This window comes from Macrotis lagotis, chromosome 7, assembly GCF_037893015.1.
Source record: "Macrotis lagotis isolate mMagLag1 chromosome 7, bilby.v1.9.chrom.fasta, whole genome shotgun sequence".
Taxonomy (NCBI): Eukaryota; Metazoa; Chordata; class Mammalia; order Peramelemorphia; family Peramelidae; genus Macrotis; species Macrotis lagotis.
The window spans coordinates 183,222,703-183,235,180 of NC_133664.1; the positions used below are offsets into that span (position 1 = coordinate 183,222,703).

General features: G+C 38.2%; 1 protein-coding gene and 1 long non-coding RNA gene across 2 annotated transcripts in view; one reads left to right on the forward strand and one right to left on the reverse strand.

The window, feature by feature from the left end:
* The window catches only part of LOC141493197 (uncharacterized), a 56,679-nt gene extending 46,514 nt beyond the window's left edge, over positions 1–10,165 (reverse strand). Inside the window, exon 1 of the long non-coding RNA XR_012470144.1 lies at positions 9,982–10,165. This is a non-coding gene — a long non-coding RNA (uncharacterized LOC141493197). The remainder of the gene's footprint in view (positions 1–9,981) is intronic.
* Positions 10,166–10,242: 77 nt separating this feature from the next.
* PRKCQ (protein kinase C theta) overlaps positions 10,243–12,478 on the forward strand; it is a 191,268-nt gene continuing 189,032 nt past the window's right edge. Inside the window, exon 1 of the mRNA XM_074194181.1 lies at positions 10,243–10,340. The gene's annotated coding sequence lies outside the window, so the exon portion shown is untranslated. The remainder of the gene's footprint in view (positions 10,341–12,478) is intronic.

The window sequence follows — 12,478 nt, forward strand, 5'->3', positions numbered from 1 at the left end:
GCAGAATGGAGAATGCATTCAAAAGGCACTAAGTGGCCAAGGAATTTTTTTTCTTTCCTATATGACTGTATTCGAGTGAAGGATGTTGTACACCTAAAGTGAGGAAACTCATTTAGGCTGTTACTATTTGGTCATTTAGTACATAACCCTGTTGTTACTTTTGTTTCTATTGAATCTATTTTTTCCTGCTTTTAGGCAAGTTTTGGAGATGGTTATGCCTTGTGACCTTTAAAAGATTGAATCAACACAACTTCTAGGCTATAGTTATCTACCAGAAACCCTACATCTGAGGCGCTTGTATAGCCCAGAGGAAGCTCTACAAAGTAGCTGAGAGAGGGAATCATGCAACAGTTAAACTGAATTTGGTGGGGGCAAATGCTTTCTAAAAACTACATTATGTATGAACCCACTTTTCTGAGATAATAGAATGGGATAGAGGCGAATGTCTCCCCTGAATAGTAAGGAAAAATGCTTTGTAATTTGTCTTCCTTTATTCCTTCAGCAAATATCAATTTGGTAAAGTAATTGTAACTGATTAAATTATATTGGAGCACTAATTAACTTCATGCTTACAAAAACTTCTCATGCCCCAAATAAGATGAATTCTGTTTTCCCACCTCTTTTCCTTTCCTAGAGTATTCCTTCCCCCCAACATTTTCTTTTTTTTCTCTCTTAAAACAAAAACAAATCAAAACAAAATATATCCAAAGCAGAGGTTGATTTTCATTGTTCCCTCCTTGGTTATTGAAGATGATAAAATTCTGAAGGGACAAAAGTCTCTTTTCCTATTTAGGACATAAATAATTGACAATCATTTAAAGTTGCTCAAACATTTCTTTTTTTTTAAGTTTCTCTTATCTCTCACATTTGGATTTCAAAGATTTTATCCAACTTTGGCCTTCTCAAAAGTAATTTTTGGATGTCATTGATGTATTAAAAATCCATGGTTTTTTCCCTCTGGGATAATATTCAACACTGAAGGACATATTTTCCTTGATTATGGGCCTTTTTCTTTTATCTTTTGGGATATCTTTATCAAAGTTTTCCTTCTGCCTTTCTCATAATCTTGTGTGAATCTGTGGTTCCTTGATATGTGAATTCTTCCTGTCTAGTTATAATATTTTTTTTTCCTGTTGACCCATTATCTCTGGAGTGTGACAATCAATACAGCGTGGAGGATGGGGATTAAATTTTCTTTAAAGCAGTAATATATGGGTTCTGTTTTTACTTTATCCTCTAATTCCTTTAGGTTAAGTAGTTTTCTTTTACAACTTCATGAAATATATAGTTTTTTGCTTTATTATGATTTTCAGTGATTTTCAAAATTATCATTCCACATTTTATTTCCATGTCATGTTTTTATTCCATTTTTATTATTAATTAATTAAAAATTTTAAAATTTTTTCAATTTTTTTGTCTTCTAAAATATTTTTGTGAGTCATGGAATTTTTGTCCTACTCTATTTTTCTAAGTGTTCATTAATTGAGCAAACTCCAGTTTCCTCTAGAATCAAACATAAACTATTATTTTGACATTTAAACTATTTAAATGGTCCCTTCTTTTTTGTCCAGTCTTCCCAGTCATTACTTGTTCATACACTCTTATCTAGTTGTACTTGCTTGATTGGATTACTTCTCTATTCCAGGATAAGATTGGAACAAAATAAGATATTTTAAAATATCTAATAATGTTAAAAAGGTTGATCTAATGATCACACAGAAGGGGGATTTGACAAGAAAAAAAGCATTGTGACTCTGCATTTGCCATTTTACCACTTGTCCAAAAAAGGCATATCAAGTCAAGAATTTTATACTTGGACAATAAGGAATGGATGACAGTGGTTCAAGTCTTATTCCTTTTGACCATACAGGAAAATTCAATTCCCTTCTCCTCTGTGAAGAGAAATGATTATTAATAACCAATTAATATTAGGGGATCTAGGAGTTTTTTTTCCCCCCTTTCCATTTCCTCATTCTCTACTACTACTAGGTCAAAACAGTCTCTGAAGGATAGGGCTGATAATGAGATTGGGTTTATTTTCTCCTCAATCTTGGGTGAGACCTCACCCAACTCGGGTGGAGGTAGATCCCTTTGTCTAAATCACCCAAGGCTAGGATGATGTGGATAGAGATAAGTAAAGCCATAAAAGGGAGTGTATGGACCCCTCAATAATGGTGTGGAACTGGTGCTTCCAATTTTGTGATTTTCAATTGTTTATGGTTTTGAGTTTTGTTTTGTGAGGGTTTGTTCAGTTGCTTCAGTCATGTGTGACTCTAGAGATTTCTTGGCAAAGATACTGGAATGATTTGCCATTTCCTTTTCCAGCTTATTTTACAATTGAGGAAAATGAGGTAAACAGCACTGAGTCACACAGCTAATAAATGTCCAATACCAGATTTGAACTAAGGTCTTCCTGACATCAGACCCAGTGCCTGAGCCCCACCCCCAAATGGAGACACCCCTCCCCCCAAGATGAATTCACCAATGGACAAAAGAGGATCAGCATGACAGAGGGATGCTCCAGAATGAGGAGTATATATGGATATTTTTGGCCTTGACTTTCCTGGAGTATTTTGTAAGCAAGAGACTTTGTGGGCCAAAGGATATGGATATTTTAGTCACTCTTTTTTTTTTTTTTGCTTTTTGCAAAGCAATAGGGTTTAAGAAACTTGCTCAAGGTCACACAACTAGGTAATTAATAAATGTTTGAAGCCAGATTTGAACTCAGATCCTCCTGACTCCAGGCCCAGTGCTCCATCCAATGAGCCACCTAGCTGCCTCTTAAGTCACTCTTTTCTTCATAGTATACCTATCTAGCTAAAGCTTCTCCATCACTGCCTATTTCTGTCTTTGATCATTTTTGCCAATTTACTGGGTGTGAGGTGAATCCTCAGAGCTTTTTTTACATTTTTCCAAAATTATAAGTGATTTGGATTATTCTTTCATATGGAACTTAATAGCTGATAATTTTTCTTTCAAGAAATTTGTTTATATCCTTTAACCATTTATCTATTAGAGAATGACTTTTAGTCTCATATCTCTGTCTATATATTTTGTTAAATCTAGACCATTATCAATACATTGACTTCAATTATGGTTCAGACAAGGCTTTTTGATATCTTTTTTTTTGCAAAAAATGTGTAATTTTATTTAATCAGTTTTCATATTCTAGATCCTTGAGTGATAGAGCATCATTCAGATCCTGTGTCCAATGGCCTTGACAGGAAGATTACTTCTGAACTTGACTCAAACCATTCCACTATTTCCATGAGCCCAAGTAACTTTTCCCAAGATAACTCTCATTCTGATGGATTTCCCACCAGGAGTCAGTGTGTTGTTTTTGGCTTTGTGTATGTATGTATGTGTGTGTATATATATATATATATATATGCACATCTCTCGCCCAAATAGAATTTAGTTTCATCCTAGGCGTAGAGTCCTTCAATTTTCAAAAGAGCCGTATGTTCTCTCTGGTTTCAGAGACCTCTCTTGTAGCCAGCAAAAATGGTCTTGGACTTTCCAGACATTTTACTATTCTAGAAGTTCTGTTTCCAATAGGCTTTCCCAGCACTAAGATGGAGGAAAGAGGAAGTCTCTGATATCTTTTGATCACTCTAAATTCGAGTAGATAATGCCCAGTTCCCTTGAAAAAATGGGGAAATGCTTATTAAGTTCAAAGGACCTTTAAAATACCAAGTGATCAAGAAACATAACAAATCTTGGAGAAAACTTGGTTTCTCTTTAGCATATGAAGTTGTTGTTGTTGATAATTATGTTGTTGTTGTTGTGTGTGTGTGTGTGTATCCTCTGTATAAAATGGAAATCTGTTGAGAATTTTCCTAGTGTTAAACTAACAGTACTCCAGGGATGTTTGTTTAATGAATGGCAGGCCAGTTTTGCTGCAGGGCTTCAACATCTGTCTCTAGAGAACATCTTTTTCTAACTTTCAAGAGGCTATTTCAACATTTAAGGCTCTAAATTTATAACCCTGGAAGTAAGGAGAGGGAGGAAATATCTCCCTTCTCCTTTTTTTTTCAAAATGCAAAGTTAAAATACCAAATTTATTCAAGTCTCTGTTGTTATGAGGTACAGCCTCTAGAAAAATTTTGGATATTTCTGTTAGTCAATAAGCATTTATTAAGCCAGTTGCTGTGGTAAGTGCTGAGGATACAATAAGAGGCAAAAGATAGTGTCCACCCTCTAGGAACTCAAAATCTAATAAGAGAGACAACAAGCAAACGCATATATACAAATTAAATATAGGATAAATAGGACATAATTAAGAGATGGAAGGTCCTATAATTAAGAGGGATTGGAAAAGATTTCCTGTAGAAGTTGATTTTAGTTGGGGCTTAAAGGAAACCAGGGAAAGTAAATGGAGATGAGAAGGGAGGACATTCCAGGCATGAGGAAACAGTCAGAAAAAAATGCCTGAAAGTCAATAGATAAAAATGTCTTGTTCCTGAAATAGCAAGGAGACTAATATCATTGATTCAGGCAAATATCAGAAGATTAGAAAAGTAGATGGAGGCTAAGTTATGAATGACTTTGAACTCAGAGGGTTTTGTAATTGATCCTATAGGCAAAAAGGAGTCACTGAAGTTGGTTGTGTAGTGAAGTGAATGGTCAGATTGATCTTTAGAAAAATCACATAGAAGATGGATGGAAATGGGGAAAGACTTGTAGCAGGCAGATGTACTGGCAGGTTATTATAACAATCTAGGTGTGTGGTGATATACTAGAGTGTAGCTATGTCAGAAGAGAGGCATCTTTGTGCAAGATGTTGGCAATAGATTTTAGCAACAGATTAGCTAAGGAGGGTTAAAGATAATAAATTAAGGATGACTCCTAAGATTTGAGCCTGAGGGCCTATCAGGATAATGTTGCCCTCTACAGCATTAGGAAGGGTTGAAAGTGAAGAGGGTTTAGGGAAAGAGATAATGAGTTCAGTTTTGGAAATTTGTGATTTAAGATATCAACTGGGGGCGGCTAGGTGGCACAGTGGATAGAGCACTGGCCTTGGAGTCAGGAGTACCCGAGTTCAAATCTGGCCTCAGACACTTAATAATTACTTAGCCGTGTGGCCTTGGGCAAGCCACTTAACCCCACTGCCTTGCAAAAAAAAAAAAAACATCAACTGAACATCCAGTTCAAGAAGTCTAAAAAGTAGTTAGAGATACAAGATTGGAGGTCAGCAGAGAGATTTGGGCAGGATTGCTAAATCTGATAATCATGAGCATAAAAAAAGGTAATTAAATTCTTGGGAGTTAATGAGGTCACCAATACCAGCTGATGAGTACCAGTGAAGGAGGCAGAAGAGAAGAGTAGCCTACACTATACCCATCCAGTCTATTGACTTCATAAGAATTTGTTTTTTCTTTTTAGTTCTACACTGATTAATTGGGTATCTGAGCAGATGCTTCCTTCCAGTATTGTCTTGCCAACTATGAGTTGGTTGTTTACTTAGAAATTAGTCACATTTCAAGGTGGCTTTTTCAGGGGACTCCTATAGATGTTGAGTCTCTTTGGTTATTTGGGGGATTTCCTACTTCTATCTCTTCTCCCTACCATATCATCATTTCCACCTCTAACATGATTCCATCAAAAAAAAAAAAATCAGGTCCTTTTCTGACCCTTAAAATCCCCCATGCTATAGCAGTTTCACAGAAAGGGCCTCTTTAGGGTAAAAGGGCAGCAGATCCAACTGGCATTAGAGACAAGTTTATAGATCCATTTCAAAAAAAATGACATCCTACATTTGGGTTTTTGAATTCCAAGCTTAATGACCCAAAGAAAATGTCCTCAGATGATTTTTCTAAAAAATTAGAACTCACAGGATAGTTAGTCTCAGTCCAACAGATTTCCTATTAGGTCATGGTCAAGAATCATTTTGCCCACTGATGAAATAATATACTCAACAGCCCAAACTATACTTCAAGAATCTTTAGGACAGAAAAAGGGAAAAAGTGAAACAGAACATGACTGAAAGCTCACAATTTGTTTACAGTGTCAGTAGAATCTAACCACCCATATATGGTCCCCTCCAGGAAATGCCATTTCCTCTTCCAGGAAACAAAGGTGCCTCTACTTCTGAGCAGCAACAGTTCCTACCCACTATGAATGTTCTGTCACCACCTTATGAATGTTATTCATGTATAGCCATGAGAAACTATGAAGTACAAAAGCAGGAGTATTTTTTTGGAGGGGGGGAGTGGAGTAAAGATATTGGTGATCAGACCTTTAGGATGCTGAAACTGGGTCAGGGACTCACTTGAAAATGGAAAGGAGAGCTATACAAGATATTAAAGGATGATACTTTGTGTGTGAGAATTAAGAGAAAACCTGCAGCTTAAAAAACACCACCGCCATTTTGGAAACAGTATATGATCTTTTATCTGACCCCAAATGTGGCCTATTCTTCCCAGATTTCTGTCACTGATTTAGGAATAGGAATAAGGACTGAACTGGCAATCTCAACCCTGCCAGAAAGTCAGGAAGACCTAGGTTTAAGACCTGCCTGCTACATTACATCTTTGTGACACTGAGCAAGTTAGTTAACTTGTACGTACTTTGACCAAGAAAATTCATAAACACATTGAAAAAACTTACTGTAAGAGGTAGAGCCAAGATGGTAGAGTAATCATATTCACCTGAACTCTCTCCCATACCCCTTTTAAATACCTTTAAAAAAGTAATCTAAACAAATTCCAAAATGGCAAAACCCACAGAAGAAGTGAAACAAATTTTCAGCCCAAAATAGCTTAGAAGGTTGGCAGAAAAGATCTGCTGCACCAAGGTGAGAGAGGAGTGCAGTCTATAGCAGACTGTGCCAGTGCAGACCCAGGAAAACTGAATCACTAGCAGTGGTGGCAGACCTCTCAGTTCACAGTAAGGAGTTCAAACAGTGGGTTAGAGGGAAATGTATGAGATCCCTTGGCTGGCACCAGAAGTAGGACTCTTACATTGCCTATACTTGGATTTAGATCACAGTCCTAGGTTTTATCTAGCACAGTCACAGGGGGATTAGGTACCCTGGTCACAATTCCAGGATTCAGAGAGTAATTGTGGTTATTTACAAATCAATGCAAAGTACAGGAGGAAAGGTAAACACACCTTTCTACCTTGGAGGAGATGAAAACTTAAAAACTTATAATTTGTAAGTGACCACAATTACCTCTGAAAACAGTTACACAAAAACCCTGAAGCTTGGGACAGTAACCCCTTCACTTGGGAAATAGAATCTCCCTTTAGCATAAAAAGTCAAGAAATAGGCTAGAAAATGAACAAACAATGGAAAAAAATTCTCATCATAGAAAACTACTACAACCAAGGAAGATGAAATCACACATGTAGATGACACCAAAATCAAAATTTCTGCATCCAAAGCCACAATGAAAAATATGAATTAATCTCAGGCCATGGAAAAGCTGGAAAAAGGGATTTTTTTTAAATCAAGTAAGAGAGATAGAAAGAAAAAATGGGAAGGAAAAATGAAAATGATGCAAGAAAATAATGAAAAAAGTTAACAGCTTGGTAAAGACAGCACAAAAAAATGAAGAAAATAACACCTTAAAAAACAGAATAAGGGGGGGAAAGGCATCCAATGAAGAAAAGAATGCCTTGAAAAGCAGAATTGACCAAATGGGAAAATACATACAAAAAATTTACTGAAAAGACCTCCTTTAAAAGTAGTTGGCCTAATAGAAAAGATAGAAAAGCTCATTAAAGAAAATAATTTCTTAAAAGAAAAAAACCTATTGTAGGGCAGTTAGGCAATCAAGTAGACAGAATTCCAGGCCTGGAATCAGGAAGATTTATCTTCATTAATTCAAATCTGGCCTCAGATACCTACTAACCGTGTTACCCTGAACAAGTCACTTAACCCTATTTACCTAGCTTTGTCATCTGTAAATGAGCTGGAAAAGGAAATAGCAAACCACACCTTTGCAAGAAAACCCTCCAAATGACTCACAACAAATTGGATACATCTTAACCAAAATGAATTATAGAACCACTAGGATACAGGTAGATGCCAATTGGTAGCCCAGTTGTAGATTTTCTCCAATTTGAGAAAAATAGGAGGAATCTCCTTCAAGCAAGATAGTGAACCTTCTGTTCATGGCCAAAGATGGTGACAAAGTCAGGGTTTGACACCTGAGTCATGTTCACAACACTAGGTCAGTTTTATTCTTTTCTTGTGTTCCCTACTTTAAGACAAAGCTTTTAGGTATTTAGTCACATTCCTTACAACTTTGGCATCCTCTTCTCCACACACACTGATAGGCACCTCAACAATATGTGAAAATCTAAAATGAATCTAATGTGAACTGAGTAACAAGTATCCATAACACTTTTATACTTTCTGATTTATCTGTTCCACTTAAAGAGGTAGAAGCATTAAAATTGGTGTCACTTCTCATGACTGTGAATAACTTCCTTAACTTCTTTAGGCCTCAATGTCTTTATTTGTATATTTTAAAAAGGGGGAGAAGGGCAAGGAGAAAAGGATTTGAGCAAGTGATCTTTTTAAGGAGCCTTCTAATTCTAAATTCTATGGTTTTCTAATTTCGTATTCAGAAGGTCACTAATAAAGGGATACATATTCAAAGAGGATAGGATTCTGGACCTGGATTCAGAAAGAATACAGAATCTTGACTCACACACCTGTGTCTATTTGACCCTATGGCTAAAGTCACTTTGACCTGCCTTCAATTTCCTCATTTTTCAATGGGAAGAATAATAGTTAGCACCTGGAGCATTGTTGAGTATTGTTGTGAGAATCAAAGAATAATAAGTCATTTTAAAAACTTTAATATGACATATAAATGGTAGTTATTAACATTATAACAATGCAGCCTATGTTGTTAGCTCTCAAAAAGGATTATTATTTTTGTTTCTCAGATTAGTCTAGTTTAAGCACATTACAAAAAAATCAAAATCATGAAGATCATCTACTATGCTGTTCCAGAAAAGTCCTTTTTACATGACAAATATCCAGAAATACTGCCTTCTGAATCAAATAATTCACTATTTCTGTAGTTACATATAAGATTGTTCCTCAACTGATAATCTTGTTAAAGTATTCGGGCATAAAGTTAAAAAGTCAGTGGTTAAAGAACAAAAGGAGCCAAATAGAATTTCTAAAGATAAATCCACACTGTTAATAAATAAAAAACTCTAAAAAAAATCATACCATTAAATGTAAGGATAAGAAGCAGCATCCACAATATGATCCTTAAGGAAAGGATTATGTTCATTTAGAAGCTGGGTGGTTCAGTGGGGAAAAGCTAAGTTTAGAATAAGAAAACATGTGCTTAAATTCTTAAATTTACTAATTGTGAAACTCTGGGAAAGTCATTTCACTTGTGTCAGATTAGATAGCCTCTAAGGTCCCATTTACTTTAAATCTATGATTCTATGATTGATTTCTTGTGAGGCGGTTTATTTAAAAAAAAATTCTTTATAGTGCTAGGAAAGATTGAATAACCCTTAAAGAGAAGTTTTCTGTCAAACCTTAAGTCTTCAAACTGCAATTAAATGTCTTTCATTTAAATATTGAATTGATAATGAAGAATATCTGATGTCAGATCTGGAGCTGAAAACTCTGATTTTTGAAATGGATTAGTCCAACCTCCTCATGTTACAGATGAGGAAACTGAGCCTCATCTTAAAAGCCAAGTCCAAGTCAGTTAACCTGTAACCAGTAAGAGAGCTCTATTAAAAGTTTCCTTTGTTCTTTACCATAGCAGCATACATTGTATTTCTTACTTCGCCCCATCTCCCCTGCAGTCCCCTTTCTAAATTGATCCAAGTCCGTCGTGGGTTTTATTTCTTTATGCCCACCTTACCCCTGGCAGGGAGAAAGCGATGCGTAGAGCGTGAAGAAAGGGGACTCCCGGGGGGGGGGGGGGGGGGAGTCACTGAACACTTGAAAAGAGGAAACCGCTCGCAGCCCGTTTTCTGGAGAACCTGATAGCCTACCCTTTCTGCTCTTAGGAAGACGAGGATCCCAGGTGGAGCAGGAGAGGACCCGATGTCCAGAGGGGATGTGGAGGCCGAGGTACCTCCCAGCCCTGCGACCTCCCTCCCCTCAGCCTCAGAGGCGGTGCGCGCAGCCCACACAGAGCGCAGCAAGCTTTGCGGCGCCCGAGCTGCCAGTCTGGGCTTAGCCTCCGGGGGAGCAGCACTGAGCTCGCGGCGGGTCCCCGGGCGCCCCAGCCGCTGGCAGCATCCAGCCCGCTTCTCCTGGAGCGCACGGAGGAGGACGCGGCACAGCTGTCCAGGGGCCACCGAACCAGGCAGGGCCCTAGCGCACTCAGCTCGCCGCGGCAGCCCCGCAGGTGAGTGAACTCTTTTCCCAGGGGAAGGGAGGCATATTGGAAGGCAGAAAGGCGCTGTAGCTCCAACTTTTCTGCCAGAGTGGAAGGTCCCTCCGGCTGGGCAGAGGCGAGGCCGTGCAGGGTCTGGGCTGTTCTGCGCCTCCCTTGGCTGAGCCCGGAGATATGGCTTTGGAAAAGCCTTTAGGGACCTAGGGGAGTGGAAGAGGAAGGGGAAGGGGGCGGGAGGTGGAGGCAAGCGGACCAAACCTTTGAAATCTTCCAGGAAGAGGGTTGAGGGTCTGAAAGAAACAGTGAGAACGAAATTGAAAAGAAAAAAGGGGGGGGGGGGAAGCAGGAAGAAAACACCTTTTTGCTTCTTTTTGTTTAATTGATAACTGCACAGGATGTTGCTTTACACGTGTGTGTATGTGTGTAGGGGGAGATAAGAGCTGGATTTCGAGTCAGAAAACACCTGGATTGAAATCCTGACTCCCCAATTTACTAATTGTGAAACTCTGGGAAAGTCATTCGCTTGTAAGGGTCGCCTCCTCTTCTCTCTCATCCTCCCCACTGCCTCATTCCTTCTTGTTATCATCTGTCATTTAGTGTGCTTGGTTATGTCCCAGGGGAGTTGTGCAAATCTTTTAAAAATATTTGTGACAAGAGGAATTCAGAGAAGGGAATGAAATTCAGCTACACTTCGTTCTGTGTCAGAATTCAGTGGGGCAACCCGCTTAACCACAATCAACCTTTCCCCTCTAAAATAAATTAATTTCCGCTTCAATTGGTACTGGGATGGGGGTGTGAGGAGGGGGTCTTTGAAAACATCACAACCAAACCAGGGGGCCTGCCCAGAGATGCAACCAACTCTGCCATTGTTTTTAAGCTCTTATTGAGAAATACAGTAAATGAGCCTGTTTCTACAGCCCAGGAGATGAGCAGATAATACAAATAATTAGCCTCTGAGATTCTGTAGTGGAGATTGTCCTGGTCCCTTATGAAGGACGACAGGATAGTATGTTGTGGTCATTTTCTTGGGAAACAATTACACCAGAAGGTGTTTGCAAAGGCATCTTCCCATTAGCAATGGTGTCTCCATGCAGAAGCTGAGTCAGCTAACAGTTGTGGAGCTAATAGACTATTTATTTAGGAATGTCATCATCTGAAGGGCAGAACTGAGGCTGAGAGAAGGAAATAACTAAATGAAAGGCAAAGGAATCTTGAGATTTTGTGTAACATTGAGGAAGTATATAATTCAGGGGTCATCTAGCTCCTGCCCAGTTACTTTTTTAACTTAAGATGCAACTTAATTGCTTTTTTTCTATCTTTTGGCTTTTCAGAGTGTCAGAGATGGTCTTTGGACTACATTTCCTTAACTATTCTGTTTGTTCCAAGAGTAGAACAGTTTTTACACTCTAATCTTAGTGGTTTAGAAGCTTCCCAGAAGGAAGCTGGAGGCATAGTAGCCTATATTTGCTTCCTTTCCTCACTTGTTCTCTAGAAATCAGCTATTAATGCCTGTGTGTGTGTGTGTGTGTGTGTGTGTGTGTGTGTGTTATTCTCTATAGGGAATATTTTGGGGACCAGCCTCATTAGTTTGCAGAAACTCCTAGTTCACCCTCAACTTTAAAACTGCCTCAAATTCACTTTGTTCTGATAATAATGTCACAATTCCATAGATGCAATTTACAGAAGACTTTTCTTATGGACTTTTGAGATTGGTGGTGAATACATTTTCTGGCAGTTGAGGAAAGTGAGACTGAAAGGTGAAGAAGGTCTTCCTAGTTCTCTTTTCCCAGACTACCTTCAACTACATTTTATATTGTATATATCTTATATGTACAGGTTGTCTTCCTCCACACCCATTAAAATACGAACTCCAATTCAGTTCCAGGAAGTTTTGGCCTTTCTTTGTATCCCTAGCACTTAGCATATAGTAAATACTTAACCAATGTGGAATACCTGAGTATAGAGCCAAGAGGGTAGTGGGCTTCCATCTCCAAGTCCAGTGATGCCCCGTATCATCCCAGGGTGGTACCCCATTGTACTGAATTATGCTACTGTATCATGGTTCTCTATAGGTTCTCCAAATTTTCTTTTAAAAATAGATACATTTTATCTTTACATTACCTTCATTTATAAATATATCCTTCCCCATT